The sequence below is a fragment of the Macrotis lagotis genome, chromosome 1, assembly GCF_037893015.1.
Source record: "Macrotis lagotis isolate mMagLag1 chromosome 1, bilby.v1.9.chrom.fasta, whole genome shotgun sequence".
In the NCBI taxonomy this organism is placed as follows: Eukaryota; Metazoa; Chordata; class Mammalia; order Peramelemorphia; family Peramelidae; genus Macrotis; species Macrotis lagotis.
The window spans coordinates 680014106-680038068 of NC_133658.1; the positions used below are offsets into that span (position 1 = coordinate 680014106).

The window sequence follows — 23963 nt, forward strand, 5'->3', positions numbered from 1 at the left end:
AACATATGTAATATTAATCTCTTAAACTTATTAGAAAAAATAAGATAAAGTTTAATACTCCATGCAAATTAGTATTTGGTGTCAATAAACATTTATTTTAAAATGTATTTAAACCTACTTTAACCACATACTCTGTACCAAGCACTGGGGAAAAGACAGTTCTTAGCTCACTGTACTCTTGAATGAGGGAAAGAACATACCAGCAATCCTGAATGACAGGTCTCTATCTGTCTCTGTCTCTATTTCTGTCTCTGTCTCTGTCTCTCTCTGTCTCTTATTCTTTCTCTGTCTCTCTTTGTCTCTCTGTTTCTCTCTCTCTCTCTCTCTCTCTCTCTCTCTCTCTCTCTCTCTCTCTGTATTTCTGTCTCTCTGTGTGTGCGTGTGTTTGTGTGTGTGTGTGTGTGTGTACTAAATGTTGGAGGTATAAAGAAAGGGATAGTCTCTACCCACAAGGACCTCACACTCTAATGAGGAAGAAAATACTAAAAAAGAAGCTGAAAATGTGTGTTTGGTAAAGGATAGAACATGCAGAGACAGGATGAACCTGTCCTGGGCATCATACTTGAATGAAGACTCTGGGAAGAATTTCTTTTTTTTTTTGTGGCAAATGGGGTTAAGTGGCTTTCCCAAGGCCACACAGCTAGGTAATTATTAAATGTCTGAGACTGGATTTGAACCCAGGTACTCCTGACTCCAAGGCCGGTGCTTTATCCACTACGCCACCTAGCTGCCCCATGGGAAGTGTTTTCTCATGCCCACCCTCCACTATCTCTCCAATCAGAAGGAGGAGCTCCAAGGGCAGTGAGTCCTGAACATTGTGTGTAGACTCAGGATTGTCATCTTATTAGACATGCTTCCAGAGATCATGACATCCAGGAGACCATGGAGTGAGAAATGATGAGGTGGACAGAGGGAAAGCACTAGTCTTAAAAGGTCATATTTTATCTGACTTCAAGAAAACTATGGAAGCCTTGGGAAGCAGAGATGAGGGTAAAAAAATACAGTTAATCCTCATTTTTGGTGAATTTCTTATTTGAGGATTCTTCTATTTGCTAAATTTATTTGTAACCCCAAAATCAATACTCACAGTATTGCTTTTGGTCATTCATAGCCAGGAAAAATGTTTGAGTTGCCCAACATTCATGTTCCCAACTGATGAGGAACAAGGCAATGATCTCCTTGTTTCAGTTCTCATAGTGTAAATAGGCGTCCTTTTTTTACGGTCTACTTTGTGCCACATTTTTGTTCTTTTTGCTGGTGATTACACTGTTCAAAAGGCCCCCAAACATAGTGCTGAAGTGCTGTCTAGTGTTTCTAAGCTTGAGAGAAGGTGGTGATGAGCCTTATGGAGAAAATATGTTTTAGATAAGCTTCATTCAGGCATGAGTCATAGTGTTTTTGGCTATGAATTCAGTGTTAAGGAATCAACAATACGGTGCATCCATAGCAAGGAAGAGGTAATTTGAAGATCTATAAGAGGTTCACTCTGAAAAGTGCTAAATTTAAGTGTATGATCAGAGTCTAGCTTTGAATCTATTCTTATATTTCCTCTAGGAACAATAGTTTGTTATTCATTAGCCTAGTGTTTGCTGTGACGTTATAGAACATAGTTACTATAAATGATGGGAATCAACTATAATTCCACTCATAGGAGAGAGAAAGAGACACTGAGAATGCCCAGAACTGAGATTTGGAGTGTCAAGAAATAACAAGAAGAGATCACTGTCAGAGTTGTTATTTCATTTCTCTCATCAAAGGTAATTCAGAGCATTATTTTCAAATAATTTGAGATAAATTTTATTACAGTTTCTGAAAACTGCTGTTTATATCCTTTGATTGTCTATCAATCAAGAAATAACTCTTACTTCTATATAGTATTTAGGGGTTGGGGGAATGGGAAATGAAGTGTAAGAAAACTAAAAAAGGTAGAATGGAACTAATTTTTGAAAAGTTTTGCTTTTGTTTGCCAAACAGGGGACTTTATGTTTGATACTGGAGTTTTTAGGGAACTATTGCAATTTATTGAATAGAGGGAGGAGGTGAAATGGATAATTGAACCTATGCAAACCATTGGAATCACCAAGTGAAATAGAGTAGAAGGGGAAGAAGAACAAGAACAAAGCTCACAGTTAACAGCATAAATGTGGATAAAGATCTACAAAGTGGTGATCAGTTAGGTAGGAGAATTGGGATGGACTACATTAAGGAAGCCCTAAAGAGTAGAGAATATCAAGAAAAAGGGGGGTGGCTGCAAGTGTGATAGGCTTCAGAAAATCCCAGAAGATAAGGATTGAGGAAAAGGTCATTACTTTGGACATTAAAGATGAATTCAGACATATAAAGTTAAAAAGAGAGTGAGAAGAAAGGAAATAAAGACATTTATTATAGAAGGGAACCAATAGGTAGTAGGGATGGACATGTGAAGTGAGGGGTTTTTTTAAGGATAGGGGAAACATGGGCATATTTATAGGCATAAGGAAGTAGGCAGGAAGTGGCAAAAGATTGAAGGTAAGTGAGAGAGTGGGGATGATGAGAGAGCAATCTATAGGAGAAGAAAGAATGGAATATGATCACTTTAAGGAGTTTTCATCCATAAACTCCCTATGAAAAAGTCTATAGGTCTAAGAAGGATATACAAGTGAATTCTACCAAATATTTAATAAAATAATTAACTCCAATTCTATGTGAACTATTTTAAAAATAGGAGAAAAATAAGTTTTGCTAAATTCCTTTTACGATACTAACATGGTGCTGAAACCCAAATCAGGAAGAAGCAAAACAGACAAAGAAAATTATTGAGCAATCTCCCTAATGAATATTGAAGCAAAAATCTTTAATAACATTTTAACAGATTACAATAAGTTTTTACTCAGATAATGTACCATGATAAGGTAGGATTTATACCACGTAGGTAGGGATAGATCAATATTAGGAAAACACTCAACTTGAAAATATTAATAACAAAACCATAATTATCTCAATAAGTGCTGAAAAAAGGCCACTGACAAAATGCAACATACATTCCTCTCTAGTGGAGAGTAATAGGAATTAATGGAGTTTTCCTTAAAATAATAAATAGTATCTATCTAAAACCATCAACAAATTTTAGAGGTAATGAGGATAAACTAGGAGCATTTCCAATACAATCAGATGAAACAAGGATGCCCACCATTACCATTACTATTCAAAAAGCAATGTTAGCTTTAGCAATAAGAAAAGGAAAAAGAAATTGAAGGAATTAGAATTGTCAATGAGGAAGTAAAACTTTCACTCTTAGAGAATTCAAGAAAATCATTTTAAAAAGCTACTTGAAACAATGAACAAACTCAGCAAAAGAGCAGGATATAAAATAAATCCACATAAATCATCAGCATTTCTATATATGAATAACAAAGCCCAAGAGCAAGATATAGAAAGAGAAATTCCATTTAAAGTTACTGTAGACAACATTAAACACTTGGGAATCTACCTCCCAAGACAAACTTAAAAACTGTATGAACACAATTACAATGCACTTTTTTACACAAATAAAGTCAGATCTAAACAATTGGAAAAATGTAAATTGTTCATGGTTAGGTTGAGTTAATATAATAAAAAATGACAATTCTGCAAAAATTAAATTGCTTATTCAGTGCCATACCAATCAAACTGCCAAATAACTATTTTATCAAGCTTAAAAATAGTATTAAAATTCATGTGGAACAACAAAAGGTCAAGAATATCAAGGGAACTGATAAAAGTAAAGGAAGGTAGTCTTGCCCTGCCAGATCTAAAACTATACTGCTACTATAAAGTGGCAGCCACCAAAACTGTCTGGTTCTGATTAAGAAACAGGGCAATGGGTTATTGGATTTGGACAGATTCAAAAGAAAGTAGTAAATAACCACAGTAATCTACTAATTGACAAACCCAAAGACATTAGTTTCTGGGATAGGAACTCACTATATGACAAAAATTTGTGGGAAAATTAGACAACAAAATGTCAAAAACTAGGCATAGACCCATATCTCATACCCTATACCAAAATAGGATTGAAATGGGTTCAGGATTTAGACACAAAGGGTGATACCATAGACCAATGAATAGATCAAGAAGTATTCTATCTTTGTATCTATGGAGAGGGGAAAAATTTGTGCCCAAACAAGAAATAGAGTTCATTATAAATTGCAAAATGGATTATTTTGATTATATTAAATTTAAAAGTTTTTATACTAATAAAGCCAATGCTCCCAAGATTAAAAGGAAAACAGAAAACTGGGAAATAATTTTCATATCTAGGGCTTCTGATAAAGGTCTCATTTCTAAAATATATAGAGATTTGAATCAAACTATAAGGTTACAAGTCATTCCCCAATTGAGAAATAGTCAAGGGATATAAACAGGCAGTTTTCAAATGAAGAAATTAAAGCTATATATACTCATATAAAAATATTCCAAATCATTACTGATTAGAAAAGGTAACTATGAGATTCCATCTCACACCTATCAAATTGGCTAAGATGACAAAAATGTAAAATGATCAATGTTGGAGAGATTGTGAGAGGATCGGGACATTAATGCATTGTTGGTGGAGTTGTGAACTAATTCAACCGTTCTATAGAGAGCTATGTGGAACTATGCCCAAAGAGCAATAAAACGATCATACCCTTTGATCCAACAATAACAATACTAGGCTAGGCTTATATTCAGAAGAAATAATAAAAATGGGAAAAGTCACACATGTTCCAAAATTTTCAGAGAAGTTCTTTTTTTGTAGGGGGCAAAAATTGGAAATCGAAGGGATGCCCATCAATTGAGAAATGGCTGAACAAGTTTTGGTATATGAATGTTATGGAGTACTATTGTTCTGAAAGAAACCATTAATGATTGGACTACAGAGAAACATGGAATGAATTTACATGAATTGATGTTGAGCAAAGAGAACATTTTACACATTAACAATAACATTGTGAATTGATCAACCTTGATGGATGCAGTTCCTCTCAGTAGTTCAGAGAGCTAGGACAGCCCCGGGAGGCCTGTTATGGACAATGCTATCCACATCCAGAGGAAGAAAAAGAAAAGAAAAGAAAACAACAACAAAAAACTCCTACAGAATCTGAAAGAACACTATGTTCACTTTTAAAAATTTCTCTGATGTTTTTTCTTTCCTATCTCATGATTTTCTTTCTTTTCCCTTAGTCCTAATTCTTCATACAGAAAATAAATAATCTGTAAATATGCTAAACACAAATGGATGTTTACAATGTTCACTAGACTGCTTGCCATTGAGGGGAAAGGAGTGGGAAGGGAAGGTGGAAAGAAGTTATGTAACTAATAAATATGTATATTCATGTATATGAATGTTGAAAATCTTTCATTACATGTAACTGGAGAAAAAAAATATCAATTGGGGAAACATTAAAAGGTTCCCCTCAGCTAGAGTGGTCACTTATTCATTTAAGATAGAATCAAAGTCAGAGATAGTGGCAGAAGGCATGTTATGTGATATGAGGAGAGAAGATAAAGGAGTTATTGGTGAATGATATGAATTTTTTTCAGGGAAATATGAACTTTTTCAGTTACTCTCCAGAGGAGGGGAGCTTTAGGAGATTTGAGGAGAGACAAAATGGTTTGGAATTGCCTCAGTGGCAAGTGGAAAAGTGAGCCAATTAGGAAGATATAAATGATTGCATCAGTGGGTACCCAGTTGAGATTATATAACATATACTGTATTGAATTCATTCAACATGTTTTCAAGACTTGTTCAAATATGAACAGGAAGAAAGACAATGCATAGTCCTGAACAGAGGATTGGCAGGGCAAGATGGGCTTTAGGATAAGGGATCAAAGGACTTAAATGAAAAAGATAATGTAGAGTTGAACTAGTTCATCAATGGGTCATGATAGAAAAGAGAGGAGAAAATAGAAAGCATGGGATTAATGAAAGAACTAAGAGCTTGAGGGACTAGAGTTAATAATCAGAACAAAGAGCAAAGTTTGAGGTCAAAGGTTCCATAGCCCATGCTAATTAATAAAGCCTGCTTCTGTTTTCCAGAGCACATACACCTGCCAAACTGGTTGAAAGATTTTAAACTGAAGTCAGCAAGCTGAAACAGTAGGCTTGCTGATCCTTAGCCAGCCAGGGAGAAATTGTGTCTCTATATTCAATTTATTCTGGAAGTTGAGGCTCCTTGCCTCTGGGAAAGATGATGAAATGGAGTCATTTCACTTCTGACACCTTCAGAGTCAGTTACTTGGAATGGGGAAACTCATGCTCAATGCATTCAAGCCATTGGCAAAAAAAATATTCTACAAGCAATTGGCATATACCACACAAAGGAATTTTATGAGAGGTCCATGTGGGACTACAAACCAAAAGCCCATAAATTGACACTACCCATAGAACACAGGATGATATCTCAGAGTTTCTGGAGTTGAAGGATTTTTTTCTTCTATCTTTCAAAACTGAACATCACAATTGTTCTGAGTGAATGACTGAATACAGAAAAACTTATATGGTAGGTTTGTGTAAGGGTTGTGGGGGAAGCTTGCCCTCCCAGTTTCTAAAACTGATATACAAGCAAACTGATCCTTTCATTTACTTTTATGCCATAATGTGCTTTGTTATTTAATATTCTTTCCTTCATAGGAAAGTTGGCTTCTTGAGTGTTATACCTCCTGTCATATAACATGAGAGAAAAGATTGGTTATATGGTTCCTTGATTTTAACACCTCATCCCTCTATCACCAGAAGTCAAAACATTGACTTTCATAGATGGTCATATTTGTGATAGAGTCCCTAGTAACTTTGGGCCTGCCCCAGAGTTATATCTGTTTCCATGGATTTCTGAGTGCCTAGTTTCATTCTGATCTTAATCTGAGGCAGTTATAGAATTACTCTGAGAAGCCCTTGTCCAAGCACCTTCTACTTGACTTACCTTTCACAGTGTTCTTAGAATGCCAATGTCATTGAACTGAACTTCAGAAAACTAAGGTCCTATTTCTGCCTTCATTTTTTCTTTATTTGGAATAGAAAAGAGTATGACTAAATGTTTCTTAAGGTACCTTCTAGCTCCATGATTCTATGAACTAATGGTCTTGAAGGAAGATACCTTAAAATGATGCATTGCACAGATGAGGAAGGTGAAGCCCTAAGCAAATCAATGACTTTCCCAAGGTCATACAGAACTAGGATGTGAACTCTATCCTACTAATTACAAATAGGGCCCTCTTGGTACCTTACCACATTTATACCTTTGTACCTTACCACATTGCCTTCCATTGTGACCTAAGACTCTTTTTTGGAATGTTGCTCAGAGCCAGACTTAACCAAGAAATCAGAAAGGGCTTACCAAGGTTGACTTCACAACTAGAGGATATGGCCTTGGACTAAACCAGCTTCTGAGTACAGAGGATAGGCCACTGAGCACATTTTGGTTGTTATTTTAATCCCTTCTAACCTTAGATTGAATCTTAATTGCATTCATTACAAATGAAATATTGAAAAAATAAGCACAGCAGCTCTTTACAATTCTCTGAGAAAGCAAGTTAAGAACAGAAAGGACAAATGTGAAATATCAGGCTAATCACAGCTGAATACCCAATTTGCATTGACTTAAAAGACAATTCAATATCTGTGCATTAAAGACAATAGGTTAAGGGGTTAAGTGATTGCTTTCACTTTCAAGTCTGCATATAAAAAGCAAATATTCCAGATCCATGGAGGAATATTATTCTCAAAAAGAGTATGCTTATTCTTAATTATTTTCAAAGACCATGCACCTTTCTAGTGATATATATCAGTATCACAAATAAAAGAGTCATATAAAAGACTAAAAACTACAGAGCTGGAAAATTCATCTAATATGTAATAGTAATGACATAATGATGCCTTGAATTCACTTAACTTGTTATCCTACTCTCATAAATTTAGAATTGGTCCAGACTTCAGAGTCTTAATCTAATCCCTTTCATTTCATAGAAATACAAACTGAGATCATCAGGCAGTTCAAATATTTGTCTAAGATAATAATGATCATAATAAGAAGTAGCATTTATATAATGCTTCAATGTTTCTAGAGATGCTTTATATGGGTTGTCATAGGTTAGGATCTTGAAACTCAAGTCATCAGATTCCAGATCCAGAACCCTTGTGTTCTGTACCAGGCTGCCTAAATTCCTAGTTCATTATTAAGGCTACATAGATGAATCCCACAAAAGTTTTTGCAAAACTAAATTCATTGTCTTCATTGATTTAGTTATCACACTCATTCAGTGTAATTAATCTTCCTGGTGGTATAGTGGATAAAGCACAGGCCCCAAAGTCAGGAGGACTTGAGTTCAAATTTGACCTCATTCACTTGGTGCTTATTAGCTATGTGATCTTGGGCAAGTCTCTTAACCCTGATTGTCTGGCATCTAGGACCATCTCCAGTCATCCTGTTCTATATCCGGTCACTGGACTCAGAGGAGGAAAAATGTGAGACTGATGACAGCAAAGCCCCCCCCCCCCCATCAAATCCAATTCATGAGCTTGTTATTGCATTACCTCCCTGATGTCATGGTCTTCTTTGAGAATGAAGGTCAAAAACATCATCATTGGTCCTCTTGGTATCTCTTTTTTTACATTTTAATTTACATTTTAACTTATTTACACATTACTAAAATAGTCCTATTGTAAGAGTAACAATGATCCCCTCTCCCCCGACAAATAAAGTGAAAGAGAAAAAAAAATGTGCTTCATTCTGTGTTCAGATACAATCAGCTCTGACTCCTTTATCATAAGTCCATCAGAGAAGTTACTTTCATATTTTTCCATACTTGGTGTTGCTAATTGTAATTTCCTCTATCCATTCTTCCCCAGTACCATTTATTATATTTTCTTTCTCCTTTCATTCTGTCCCTCTTTAAAAGTGCACTGTGGGGAAGCTGAGTGGCACAGTGGATAGAGCACAGGTCCTGGGGTGAGGAGGCCCCAAAACCTACATCCCACCCCAGAGACACAGCAACCACCCAGCCCCGTGATCCTGAACAGGCCACCAAATCCCACCACCTTGCAAAAAATAAAAGAGAAAATGTGTTGTATCTGACTATCCTCTTCCATGACCTATCCTGTCCTTTATCACCTACATCCCCCCCTCCCCTGAGTCCTTTGTCCCATCCCCTTTCTCTTCTTTTTCCTCTAGATTTCTATTCCCTATTAAGTATGTGTTGTTTCCTCTCTGAGCCATTTCCAAAGAGAATGAAGGCTCACCCATTCCCCCTCACCTTCGCCTCTTCCATACCATTGCAAAAGCTTTTTCTAGACTCTCTTACATGAAATATCTTATCCCATTCTACCTCTCTTTTCCCTTTCTCCCAGTACATTGCTTTTCACCCATTGACTCCATTTTTACAATATGTTATGCCTGCAAATTCAGTTCTCTCCTATTCTTCATCTATAAAGGCTCATTCTACCTGCTCTAATTGAATGAGAAGTTTCATATGAGTATGATCAGGATCATCTTCTCATGCAGGAGTTATCTCATCTTAAATAGAAGTCTACTATTATCTAATTTTTTTCCAGTGACTTATAGGTATATGGATAGCAATCAGGAGAGAAGAAGAATCTCAGTAGGCTAAAGCAACGGACAAAATTTACTTGCATAAGAATGATGATATTGTAAAGTCCCATGTTTGAGTTCAGAAAGTCAACTTCTGACTTTGTGGCAGGGTAAAGTCAGGAACTCAGTGAAGCTCTCCCCTAGATCCCTCCAAATACCTGTAAATAATGACTAGAGTAACAGAACCCACAAAAAGACAATTTTCCAGATCAAGACAACTTAGAAGGTTGGCAGGAAAGGTCTGTTGTACCAGGGTGAGAGAGGATCACAGTCCAGAGCAGGCCCTCCAGGACATACTGGACCCCAGCAAATCAGGAACAGGCTGAGAGCCCAGTAATAAGCAGCAGTAGCAGCAGCTGCTTCTGGAGCTCTGAGCTCATAGGCAATAAGGAGATCAATGTATCAAAAGGAAGTTACAGGGCTCTCTTTGCTAGCACTGAGATAGACATTGTACTTCACCTAGTCAGACCACATTTGGAATAATTTTGTTGTTTTCCAGGCACAATATTTTTAGAACGGCATTGACAAACTAGAGACCATACAGATGGGAACAACCAGGATGGGGAAAGGTCTTCTAATCATACCATATGACAATTTGTTAAAAGAATTGAGTTTATCTGTTCTAGAGGAAAGAAAACTTGGTCAAGGGAGCAATGTAATAATTGACTTCAAATATTTAAAGAATTGTAACCTGGAAAATTTATTAGACTGCCTGACCCCAGATGGCAAGTCTAGGAGTAATAGATGTATATTATCTGGAAGCGGATAGAAGCTAGATATAAGGAAAAACTTCCTAAAAATGAGAATTATCCAAAAATGGAATGGACAGCCTTAGGAGGAAGTAGATAATTTCTATTCATTAATTGTTTTTCATCATTTGTCTGAATTACCCTTTTCAATGATATTGTAAAAATGACTCTTGTAGGAGTTTGACCCATACCTTGGGCATTCTGATATTCTATTCCCCATTATCTAACCTGTGAGTCTGAAAAAAGGGTAATGATTATATTTTTATAGAAGAATCTAGTAATACCACAGTTTAATAGTGACAAGAATAAGATATCAATTATTCTGAGAATAAAGGGAAATTAAAGAATAAAGAAAAGAAAATTAAGAATTACTAAAGGGAGTTATGAGTAGAAATAGGATTCTAACTTTCATATCCTGATTTTAGTGAAGATATTTTTCTAACATCTAAACTGCAGGAGTCCTTTGGTTTAGTTCCAGTGTGCTGGAGTTGGTGTCTTATTGTCCTTCATAATTGAAGAAGACCATGACATCAATTGAATGATGGCATGACATACACATTATGGTGATTAAAGTGAAGAGAATGTTGTGCAAAAATATCCTTCTTACTGTCTCTTCAAGAACTGTCTGTACACAGTTATATAAGAAACAAGACTACTGGTGATGGTCCAGATATAATGGGAGGCCTTGATCATTTACATGTTATCCCTCCCATGTAATCAAGGCATCATAGCATTGCAATAATGCTAAGTAGATTGATAATATGGAATTTTTAGTGACAAATTTATTATATTATGGTAAGGTTAATTTGTCTCTAATTGTCTAAATCATGAGTATGGTGATTTTTATGGCAATAATCTTTTGATTGGGATTAAGCTAGATGTCACTAGATGGTCTAATAGTCAGTATCATAATTTTTACGGTGATGATCTAACCTACAGGATCCTGACTGATTTTTAATATATATTTTTGACATTTTGAAAATTGTTTAACCTCTAGGGACCCTTCCTTTTCTATAAAATTAGAAGATTGGACATATATAAACTTCTTAGAGTTCTAGATCTCTGGTGTTATGCCTCATGTGTTCACTTATTGTACTATGCATTCAAATCTCAATCTCTTTAGTTTCCAAATAACAAAGGACAAGTTATTTTACTTTCACTGCCATTAATTCTTCACTTTTGGTACTTCCTTCTCTCTCTCTATGGTGTTGACTGCCTTATGCTTTTTTTATTTTACAGATGATGGTTTTATTGAATAAATACAAAGTTTTAAAGAGGAAAACTTTCAACTGAAAGTTGCTGGGCAGTTAAAAATCCTTTTGAATATGTTTGGAATCTTTAATTTTACCTGCAAATGAAATAAGAGTAGGCAACCTGTCCTAGTCAGTTTATAATAAAAAGTGATCTCAGCTGACAGTGATACTTTCCTTCTTGCAAGAGCCCATGTACTGTAGACCTCTTTGCTGTCTAGTGGCTCTGTTTGTTCTGACTGTCGGGCATTTTTCTGTGGTTTTCGATGGCTCTGCGGAGTACTACATCTTGCACAAGATCTGTCAGATTTACATCTGTATGACTACAACCTATTTTGAGGCAGCATGCCTTTTTCTTTCCTTCGTGTTTCATCTCAATGATTCTTCTAATGGCTTCCTCTTCATAGGTGTGTCCACATACTTTATTTTTCACTGGTTTCTTCATTTCCAACTGAGTAATGGGGCAAATGAAGTTGGTCTGACTTTGGGTCACAATCATATCTTCATCTATTTGTTCTGAGTCATCATCAGTTGAGTCCACTGGGAGTCCACATTGCTTCTTGATGTTTCTCAGCTCTTTGAGAAACTGCACAAATCTGTCATCTTTTTGTTCAGTTTTTCTTTGTTGTTGTTTTTCAAAACCACTAATTTCTCTTCAACTAAGGCTTTTAGATTTGGTGTTAGATTTAGGTAATCTTTATCTTTTACCTGATCTAGGGTAGCTTCAATTGCCATTATATATATACTGGTTGAGATCTCAATCCATTTTAATATACTCAAACATCAATTTTTCCATATCATAATCATCACCTAAATCAGTCTGAGTTAACACAAGATTCAGGGCAGTGTTGGTGACACTTTGCATTCCAGAAATAATATAAGCTTCACAGTTTTTCAGGTTGCCCAGAGCATTGTCCACATTGTTGACGTAAAGTCAAGGAAAATCATTTGAATTCTCCAGCATACTGAAATTATTACCTGGCAGCCCAGCCCGGGTGAGGCTCCACATTAACCAGAAGCCACAGAGGACACTTGCTCTCAGGTTCCAGCTCCCAGATCCTGCCCCTCTCTCTGGGTGCCTTATGCTTTAAAACAAAATTATTTTATGAAAACTCACACAGGGCAAATAATCATATGGTGGCCAGAAAAAGCAATACGAGGGCATTCTCAAGGTCATTCTTAAAACTTTGGAGAGGGATTATACTATGTGGGAGACACTGGCACAGGACCATCCAGCATGGCATGTCCTCAATAGAGAAAGTGTCGCATTCTATGAACAAAGTGGAATTCAAGTAACTCAAAAGAAATGAGATGGTCAAATTTAGAGTACCCACCCCAAATGTTCACATGACCTATTTGTTCCCGAAGGATGATAGAGCATTCTGAATTTATAATAGCTTAATCAGATACAATCCAACAAACTGTGACTTGAATTTAACATAGTAATGTTATTTTGGTCCTTTTCAAGAACAAAATACAGCAACCAATCAACCATTTTATGCTAGTGTTTCATTTATCCTCATTTCTTTATTTACTCATTGCTCTGCACTTATAAATCCTTTCCCATCTATTACTTGATGTAAGATGTGTATATATACATGGCTTATATAAATGTGACTTAGTGGGATGCAGAAATAGCAGGAGAAACTTTGATTCTTATTTACAGAGGGGCAGGAAAAGAGAATAGAAGCCTACTTGTACTTCTGTTTGCTCCTCTGAGAGTGTCAAACTAGAATTATGTCTATGGAAAAACATTAAATATTGTTGATTTATGCAAATGATTTTTATGATTAATGTGGTTTCCTAAATACTATCTCTAAAAAAGGGAAAGTTTCCCATTCATAAGCTTGACTCCTTTCTACTACATACTAGTTACACAAAAGACCATCACCAATAGTGAATAGAAAGAAAACCTAATTATCCAAGTAGATAGGAAACAGGAACAAGAGAAATTATATATTGTAGATATATACCAGAAAATACACAAAGTGTTTGCTTTCCTAGTGGGAGAAAGATAAATGCAATCTTGACCTCACCCATGGAAAATTTCTCCTAGTCTCAGGAGAGGCAAGTTGAAAATCAGGGTCAAGCTAAGGAGTCAACTTTTCCTTATATATTCACATTCCAAAATCTGTTATTCCTTTTTTTCCCACTTATGTCCCTAAAAAAAAAGTCTGGAACTGTGCATCCTCTTTTGAAATAGGAATCCCCTCCAAAAAAAGAAATGTCTCTACTCTCCATAGCTCTCTAAACAGCTCCCCTCATCATGCAGGTAAGCAATGAGTAATCATTTTCTTAGTAGTAGCTTGCGAAACACTCCACTTGAAACCAAGGTTACATTTGGAAGTCCTTCCCTACAACTATTGTAAATTGTCCTTACTACTTAAAAAGCCTAATGTAAAATGGCAGTATTGATTCAATTTGCTATATATACATGCAAGTTAAAACATTGCCATTCTATTGGTCATCACTTCTTGACTATCATCTAACAACTATAAATGGAGCTAAAATTAAATGAATCATAGGGATTTTTTTCTCTAAAGAGATAATTTTTCCAGAAGAGATTTATGATCAATGTATTGAACCATGTGACCAACCTTGCTTTCATTATAAAGCACCTATTCCAAAAACAGGGCAGAATTCCAGCAGACCATTCATCTAGAACTACTTGCAACTTCTCATTTCCAATGGGAATTACATTAGGTTTGGTGGTTTGTTGACAGGTCTACAAACTACACTGGGTTCAGGTGCTAAGCCCCAAGAGTATGAAGACTCATATCTTATACAATGTTCTGCATTGTTGGAGGAGACTCATTTTTTCAAGAGATAGAATCATTCTTTTGTGAGAGGGAAATATGTAAGTTCTTTGCAGTAGGGGGACAAATTCCTTTATACTCAATGGATCATTAAAAAAAAACCTTGGGGCAGCTAGGTGGTACAGTGGATAGAGCACCATCTCTGGAGTCAGGAGTATCTGAGTTCAAATCTGGCCTCAGACCCTTAATAATTATCTAGCTGTGTGGCCTTGGGCAAGCCACTTAACCCCATTGCCTTGCAAAAAGCCTAAAAAATATAACCTTCCTGGAAGGATAATAAATTTTAAAAAAAATGATTATGTGATTAACTAAATGTGATCTTTCTATTCTCAATCAATTCCTCTAACAGTAGAAAATGTATGCAATCAGTGATAAATTTTCTGCCCTCTTAAGAATTTTACTCAATAAAGACTCATGAAACTTTTAATAAAATATGAATTTATTTTTATGTAGTATTTTGTCACTTTTTTCTAGAGAGTCAGCTTCGCTCAGGGTCATCTTGGGAGGAATCAGAACAATCTTGGTAAGTCTTGCCTCTGATCCACATTGGTTGTGTAACCAAGGTCAGATCATCTAATTTTTTTTTCTATTCTCTAGGAAAATCTCTAATATTCTTACTGACAAAAGATTGTCAATTTGCAATGCTGAGTGATGAAGGGAGTTTCCACATTTAGGTTTCCCAACATTAAGGAAATCAAAGATCTACATCCTCTCTCCCCCACAAAAAAATTACTTTTGCCCTTAGAGACATAGAAATGTGAATTGTATTTGTGATGCCTCTCCTTTCAACCTTTCTTTTGTAAATTCATTTGGTAATTCTGACCATCCTTGAGCTCATTGACTTTATACCTAAAAGATCAAATACTAAATTTGAACTGAAAAACTTAACAAGAAAACCAAACAAGTAATGTGTTTGATTTCATTGCTAAAATTCCTTGACAAGAACATATAGTATATGAAATCATCATTATGTATATTTATGTAATATGTATTATGTATCATTATAGTAATATGAAATTATCTAGCTCACCAGACTCTTATAAATGATTACATCCTACTTATTCAATTGATACTTATTTGCATAAATAATACTTCATATTTCCCAGTGATTTAAAACGAATATAAACTATGGTCATTTTATTAACCAAATAATATTTCACAATTCTTTTTTTGTAATTACATTTTGCAACATAGATTAATTCATTATTTTTTTCAAAATAGGATGGTAGCTTTCAGGTCATCAGTAGCTGGGTGGTATAGTGGATAAAGCTAGGAGTCAAAACTATCTGACTTCAAGTCCTGACTTGCAATAAGTGATCCTGGGCAATTCATTAAACCAATGTCTGACTCAGCTTCCTCAAATGTAAAATCCTACTTCCTAGGGGTAGTGGGAGAATCAAAAAAGAGGTTGTAAAGTGTAATTTATCACATTTCCTGGCACACGCTATATGAATACTAGCTTAATTATTAACTTTCTCAACTATCTTTGATTGGTAATTAGCAGGTGCAAGTCAAAGTCAAATCAGCATTGTGCTGATTTGGAAATGTTTAAAAATAGACTCTGAGGAAAAAAAGTATATGGGGACACCCTTTTAAGTTTAATTTGTATTATTAACATATTTCCCTAACTTTCTTTAGTCTAGGCAATCAATGAAACTGACTCTTTGATTTGTAGCATTTGTCAATTTCTGAGGTATAATTTTTATACTGCAAATGTAACAATTAGCTTGAGCTTACTTCAGGATATCTCTAGTCTAAAAACAAATGGACTGTTTTCATCTGTTGTCTGCTGAAGACCTCAAGTAGAATTTCAATTCAAGCCACTTCCCATTTCTTTTTATCTTCTTCTTGATGATCAACAGTTAGAATCTATAACCTTGTCCCTTTATTCTCATCATTGGATTACTTTTTTTTTCTGTAGAATTTTAGACCAGAGAATCTCATTTCTTCTTTCTTTGAAATAAGGTGTGCTTTAGACTATGAACAAATAGTCCCTTATCTATCACAAACTGGTTTTGAAAATAGGTGAAGAACAATATTAAACCTGGAGAGGGCCTTAGAGAATATCTAATAAGAGCCTCTAGTTTTACATCCAGTGCTACTGCTTAGGGGTTTGCTGGAAAACATATGACAATTGCATCTCGGGGGGGGGGGCGGATATATGCATGACACATTTTAAGTTTAGCCTTTTTCCTCAATTATTATCTTAACTCTAAGTCCTGATTTTGAACTTTCACTGATTTTTAATGTATAAAGACTCACATTGAAAATTGAATAATCAACTCTCACAACTAGTATAAGCTGGCTTGTCCCTATTTCTCAACACTTCTACTTTATCAAAAAGTTTAAGCTCATGTATCATATTTAGATCCAGACTAGTATCTCTCCTCATTTCCTCTACTTTATGCATAATTAAATGTCACCTGTGTCTGATCACAACCCTCTAAGTTCACAAAGACTAGCTTTAATCCGTAATGAAGACAATGCAAGCTGCCTTTAGGGTTTCTTTAAAAAAAACCCATGTATTTTGGCTCATTACTCAACCAGGTTCTCCTGCTGTACCCAGGAATACCTGGATTTGACTTATTTATAACTCTCTTCTAAGGGTATTCCATTTCTTTGCAAGCATAAAGCCAACAAAGCATGAACTATGGATCAAATTTATTAAAACTCTTGTTCAGAACATGGAGAAGCTTGTCCCCAAGTCCTTTTAGCAAAGTGTAGGTCATATCCCACTCTCAGTCTACTCCCCAACTCAATCCCAAAGAGTTGGTCACATGTCACACATATGTTCATGCACATATAACATGGATAAGTGAATTTTTTTAAGTTTGTGCAAGGCAAATGGGGTTAAGTGGCTTGTCCAAGGCCATACAGCTAGGTCATTATTAAGTGTCTGAGGCTGGATTTGAACTCAGGAACTCCTGACTCCAGAGCCAGTGCTCTATCCACTGCACCACCTAGCCGCCCTCGATAAGTGAAGTCTTAAAAGCATTAAAGGGTTGGAGGGCCAGGATGCAGACAGTATTAGGATCTTTGCATTCATCTAGTTCCCTCTGTGGTCTTGGCTCACTCCCTTGCTCCAGACTCCATGTGTCTAAGTCATATCCTGTCTCTCAACTCTTTATCCTAGAACTGTATGATACTCTGCATGGAAATGCCAGCTGGTCACGGTTCCCACAGCCCTTGCTTTGGCTCAGGAATGTTTCCCTGCTTGGCCAACAGCATGCTCATGCTGCTTACATTGCCCAGGTGGCCCTGTTTTTCTAATGGTCATCATTCTCCCAGAAGCCCTATCTGTCGTCACGATTGCTCGCCATCCCAGGAACACTTGCTCTCAAGTTTTTGTGTGTGAATATAAACCCAGATTTTTTTTTTCATTTCACTCACAGGAAAGACCAAAGGCCAAATCCCTTCAGAACTGTTTGGATTATTTTTTATATGACTCTTTCCTTGTGCCTGCTACAGAAATTATCACTGTGAAGACAAGAATTCATTAGTCACTTTGCTTTGCTAGCAGAGACAGAGCTTTGACAAATATCAATTGAAAATCCTGATCAGGAACTACATTTCTTTCCTATTTTGTGATTCTTGGAATTTTGAATTCTGAAAACTGATTTATAAAAGTTTTAGTGACTGCTGGTAATCACAATCCTCACACGTCTAACCCTCCCTACCTGACAAATGTGACAAAATATTGTGGAACTCATGGTCAGCACCCTGCTTCTATTGTTACTGTACAAGGGCTTTACATCTCTTGCATATGAGTGCTGCCTTGGAACTTATTTCCCTTTATAACTCCTTTATCATTTACAATAAAAAGTAACCACACATACACACACACACACATGCCATGCACATGACAGATGTCTTTCTTGGGTACAACAAAACTTATCTACCTTCCTATATGGAAAAAGTATATTTTAATATGACATAGAGCAGCATGACATAGAGGATAGAGAACAGATCTCAGTTTCCCGAAGGACATGATTCAAATTTTGACTCTGTCACATGCTGACTCTGTGATCCTGGCAAGTCATCACATCTCTCAGAATACCTTAACAATTTTCTTAATTTATAAGTCTTAGAGAGAGTGCTATATTGAAGTGATATACTGAATTTTCTTATCCAAAGCTCCTTTTGCCAATGAAACTACAGATTCTTCCCTTCCTTATATGATTGATGGTCCTCAGAAATGGCATTTGCAAAAGTGGTAGAGATTAGGATTTGAGATTGAATTGGTTAGTAGCAGATACTCTTTAACAGTAAAAATTGGTAAGAGACAAAAGATAGAATAGTTCTATGTTACAGGGATTGGTTTGAATATGAATAAAGAACTAATGGTTACTTGAAACTTGATTCTATATTTCACTGAAAATAAAAGATTTTGTTGATATTTTAAAACTTCACCACATAAGTGGTATGGATCCTTTATTGAAGTTGATCACAACTTTTCTCATTCTTGATACATGGTTCCATGGATTTCTGTGGACAAGATGACTTCTGGGGATAAGCCTTTTCACATATAGCTTAGTCTGAACTTCAGTAATAATAAATCACCAAGTCTGTCCTCAAAGTCTTTCCAGTATGATAAGGCCTATGAGAGTTTGTACTCTTCCGACATAGCTATCCATCAGAAACCCAGGGACCTTTCCATACCATAAGAATTTTAGTAGAGTTTACTCATTTTAAAATAGCCACATCTACTGGGATTTCACAGTATAGGAAATTCACCAATGAATGGCAACATTTTGTAGGTAATTTGTTGTTTAAGAGAATTGCTAAGGATAAAAGTGACAAAAATCATTGTTAGCTAGCAATATCCCCCAGAGCAGTTCAACCTGATTAAAACGTAATTGGAACTTATTTAACAAAATAAATAAAAATTCAGTAGAATATAGATAATATAAATATTTTTTTAAAGTTAGTATGCAGTTCACAGTAATCTTTATGAATGGCTTGGTGGCTCTATTTCTATTTGAGTTAGACCCCTTTGGCCTAGGCCACTGTGGGATAATGTGACTCACCAAGGTTGACATTACCCCCATTTGTCAGAGGTGCCATAGTGACTTTCCTGGTACAAGCCCTCATTATCTCATACCTACTTTATTGCAATAGACTGCTTACTGACCTCCCTTTTCTAAGTTTCTTTCCATTCCAATCTATCCACCAATCACATACCAAAGTAATCTCCTAACACCCCAGTCCTGACCATGTCACTCTCTACTCAGTAAATTCTAGGGGTTCCCTATTATCTTTAGAATCAAATATAAACACCTTACTCTGGCTCTCAAAGCCCTTCACAACCTATCCTTTTTAATTTATCAGCTTGGTGGAACAGTGAATAGAGTACAGTGGATAGAGCTTGGAAACAGTAAGATCTGACTTCAAATCTGGCTTCAAACAGTAGTCAGGTGACCCTGGGCAAGTTATTTGACCTCTGCATGAGTTTATTCAGTGGGAATAATAACAGGATGTCCTTTATAGAGTTGTTCTGAGGACAATCTAATGAGATAATATTTGTAAAGCATCTAACAATTCTTGTTGCCTTCTGTCTCCCTAGATTTTAATCTTCTTACACTTTACATCCTTCTGCATATCCCACAATTCAATCTTCTCCTTATTTCTTTCTTTTTGAGGCAATTAAGGTTAAGTGATTTGTCCAGGGTGACATAACTGTTTGAACTCAAGTCTTTCTGATTTGAAAGTTGATGCTCTATCCACTGTACTATTTCTCTACCCCCTCCTTGAAAATAGTCCTTTTAATTTCAGCTAAAATCCCAACTCCTTTAATGCAAAGTGCCTTCTGTGAGAGATTACATCTAATTTTTCACATCTGCACATGGTTGCTTCAGAGTTGTCTCCTGTAATAGAATATGAGCTCCTTGGCAGGAGGGGAGAAGAGTGAACAGAGATAGAAGTGGTAGATAATTTCACATAAAAGAGGAATAAAAGAGCTATTACAGTGGAGAGGAATAGGGAGGGTAGCAGGTAATGCTTGAAACTTACTCTCATCAGAATTAGCTCAAAAAAGTAATAACATGTATACTCAATTGGATATGGGAATCTATCTTACTATGCAGAAAAATAAGAAAAGATAGACAAAAGAGGGAAAACGGTAAAAGAGAGAGCAGGTTGAGGGAGTTGATGGTGAGAAGTAAAGAACTTGTGAGGAGGGATAGGGTGAAAGTGAGAGAGAGAGGGGAAGAGCAAGGGATAAATAGGGGAATATAGGATGGAGGGAAATACAGTTAGTTATCATAATTATAAATTTGAATGGGTGAATCCATACAGAAAATGGAAGTGAATAGCAGAATGCAATAAAAACCGAATTCTACAATATGCTATTTAAAAGGAACACATGTGAAACAACACAAACACAAACACAGAGTAAAGGCAACAGCCCAAAATAGAATCTACCATACTTTGGCTGAAGTTAAAAAAAAAAGCAGGAATAACAATCATGATCTCAGACAAAGCAAAATGAAAAATAGATCTAATTAAAAATATAAGGGATAAAACCTTTTTCTTACTTAAAAGGACCATAGACAATGAAGTAATAGTAATACTAACCATATTTGTAATAAAAGGTATAGCATCCTAAATTTTTAGAGAAATTAAATGATTTGTAATGATTTATAAGAGAAAATAAACAGTAAAACTATACTCGTGGAGTTCTTCAATAAGAAAAAAAATGAGCTGAATATATTTTAGAAAAACTAGATATAATAAACCTCTACAGAAAATTGAATGGAAATAAAAAGAATTGAACCTAACGCTGAGATACATGACATCTACACACACACACACACACACACACACAGAAAATTGCCCAAACATAAACAAATCAGAAGCAAATGAATAAAAGAAGAAAAACTGAATGCATTGTTTTAAGCTCATAATGAAATAAAAATACATTTGGCAAAGGGTCACAGAAACAGATTTTAAAAAATTGGAAGCTAAATAATCTAAGCATAAAGAAAGAGTAGATCAAAGAATGAATCAGAGAAGCAATCAATAATTTCATTAAGGATTAAGACAACAATGAGACAACATACCAAAATTTATGGGATTCACTAGAGCAGTACTTAAAATTTATATGTCTATACTCATATCAATAAAATAGAGAAAGAACAAATCAATGAATTGGGCATATGACTAAAAGTGAAACTAGAAAAGGAACTGATTAGGAATCCCCAATCACATATCAAATTGGAAATTCTGAAATTCAAGAAATAGATAATTAAAAGTGAAAAAACTATTAAACTAATAAAGGAAATTAGAAATTGGCTTTTTGAAAAAACAATAAAATTGATAAACCATCAGTTAATTTGGTTTTAGGAAGGGAGAAAAACCAAATTGCCAGTATCAAAAATGACCGAAATTTTACTACCAATGAAATTAAAATTAAAGTAATTATTAGGAGCTATTTTGCCCAATTATATGCCAATAAATTTGATAATCTAAATAAAATGGAGGAATAACTACAAAAATTTAAATTCCCCAGATTAACAGAAAAAAATAGAATACTTTAAAAAATTCTTAAAAAAAGAAATTGAAGATCCCCAACACAAGTGAATTCTACCAAAGATTTAAATCCCAAATTGGTTAGGGAAATTTATTTTTATTATCATCATTTAACTTTTTCCAGAGGTCTTTCAAATCTAACTTTTCTAAAATTATATTCATCTCCTTAACTTTTTCTTATTTATTTTTGTTATATTCATAAAACATATAAAAATTCTTATTAACGTATATAATAAAAATGTTTGTATTTATTGTGTAATAATTTATCATATGTAAAATTATCCTGTATGATTATATATAACAGAATATAGAATATAATATTATTTTATTTTTATTATAGTTAATCTTTGTTTAATTTTTTTATTTTCATTAAATTATAGTCACTTAACTTTTTCTTATTCATTTATTTGTTAGATTTATATAGTTCTGAAAGGGGAAAATTAAGGGTCCTCTAAGTCATAGTTTTACTCTCTATTTTCTCTTGTAACTCTATCAAAGAACTATTCTAATACAATATAAATTATTTCAAAAATAGTCAAAGAAGTAGTCCTACCAAATTCCTTTTAGGACAAAATATGGTACTGAGGATGTTTGTTCTTTATTCTTGAAGAAGATCATGACATAAAGGAGGTGATGCCATGAAAAGAACATAAATTAGAATTGACTGATGGGGAGCTGTGCTAAGTCACCAGTCTCATTTTCTCCTCCATGTGGATTCAGTGGCCAGATATGCATCAGGATGACTAGAGATAGTCCTGGATGTGAGGCAATTGGGGTTAAGTGATTTGCCCAGAGTCACACAGCAAGTAAATGTCAAGTGTCTGAAGCCAGATTCAAACTCCCATCCTCTTGGCTACAAGGTCAGTGCTTTATTCACTGCACCATCTAGCTGATACTTTAACCAGAAAGAGCAAAAACAAAGAAAATGTTAGACCAATTTCCATAATAAATACTGATACATTTTTTTAAAAGGAAATTTTAGCATAATATCACCAAGTTCATAGAAAATGACCAGGAGGGATATACATTAGAAATTTAGTACTCTTTCAATATTAGGAAAACTATCAGCATAATTGACCATATTGATAATAAAACCAGCAGAAATCATATGATTATCTCAATAGATGAAAAAAAAAAGCTTTTGAAAAAGTAAAAAAACACATTTCCATTAAAAACATAGAGATCATAGGATTAAGTGGAACTTCTTTTAAAAAGTAAATAATATCTATCTTAAACCATTAGTAAGCATTATTTATAATGTAAGATAATAAGGTAAGAAGCCTTCCCAATGAGATCAATTGATCTCATGAATCAAGGATGATCATTATCACCACTATTATTCAATGTAGTACTAGAAATCCTACCTAAAAGCAATTATGAAGCAATTATAACCATAACAAAAAAATTGAAAAATTCATTCTAGGCAATGAGAAAACAAAAAGCTCATTCTTTGCAGAATGATATGATGATGTATTTTTAAGACCATAGAGAATCAACTAAAAAGCTGGTTGAAACAACAACTTTAGCAAATTCAAGATATATAATAAATCATTATAAATCATCAGCATTTCTAAATATTGACAAGAAAATTATGTTGCAAGAGAGAAAAAAAAAGCGAAATTTCACTTAACAATAGAATATTGGGAGTCTACTTGTGAAGACAACCACAGGAATTATGTGAATAAAAATGCAAAACACTTCTCACACAAATAATGTCAAATCTAAACAAATGGGGAACATATTATTTACTCAGGAACAGACAATATAATACAAATGAGCATTCTACCTAAATTAATATATTTGTTCATTACCATACTAATCAAACTAGCAAAAATAATTTTTACAACTAGGAAAAATAATAATTAAAATTAATCTGTGGGAGGGAAAAGGTCAAGAATATCAAGGAAATCAATGATAAAAATGTGGAGGAAGATGTGACTAACAGTGATGAATTGTAGAATAGATTAGATTAGGTACACAAGGCATAGTAATAATGACTAGTCTACTGTTAGGAAAAAAACTTGAGATCCAGATTTT

At 34.8% G+C, this 23963-nt stretch overlaps 1 pseudogene; it reads right to left on the reverse strand.

Moving 5' to 3' along the window:
- Positions 1 to 11779: 11779 nt before the first annotated feature.
- Positions 11780 to 12547, reverse strand: LOC141523016 (E3 SUMO-protein ligase NSE2 pseudogene; annotated as a pseudogene).
- Positions 12548 to 23963: the final 11416 nt, after the last annotated feature.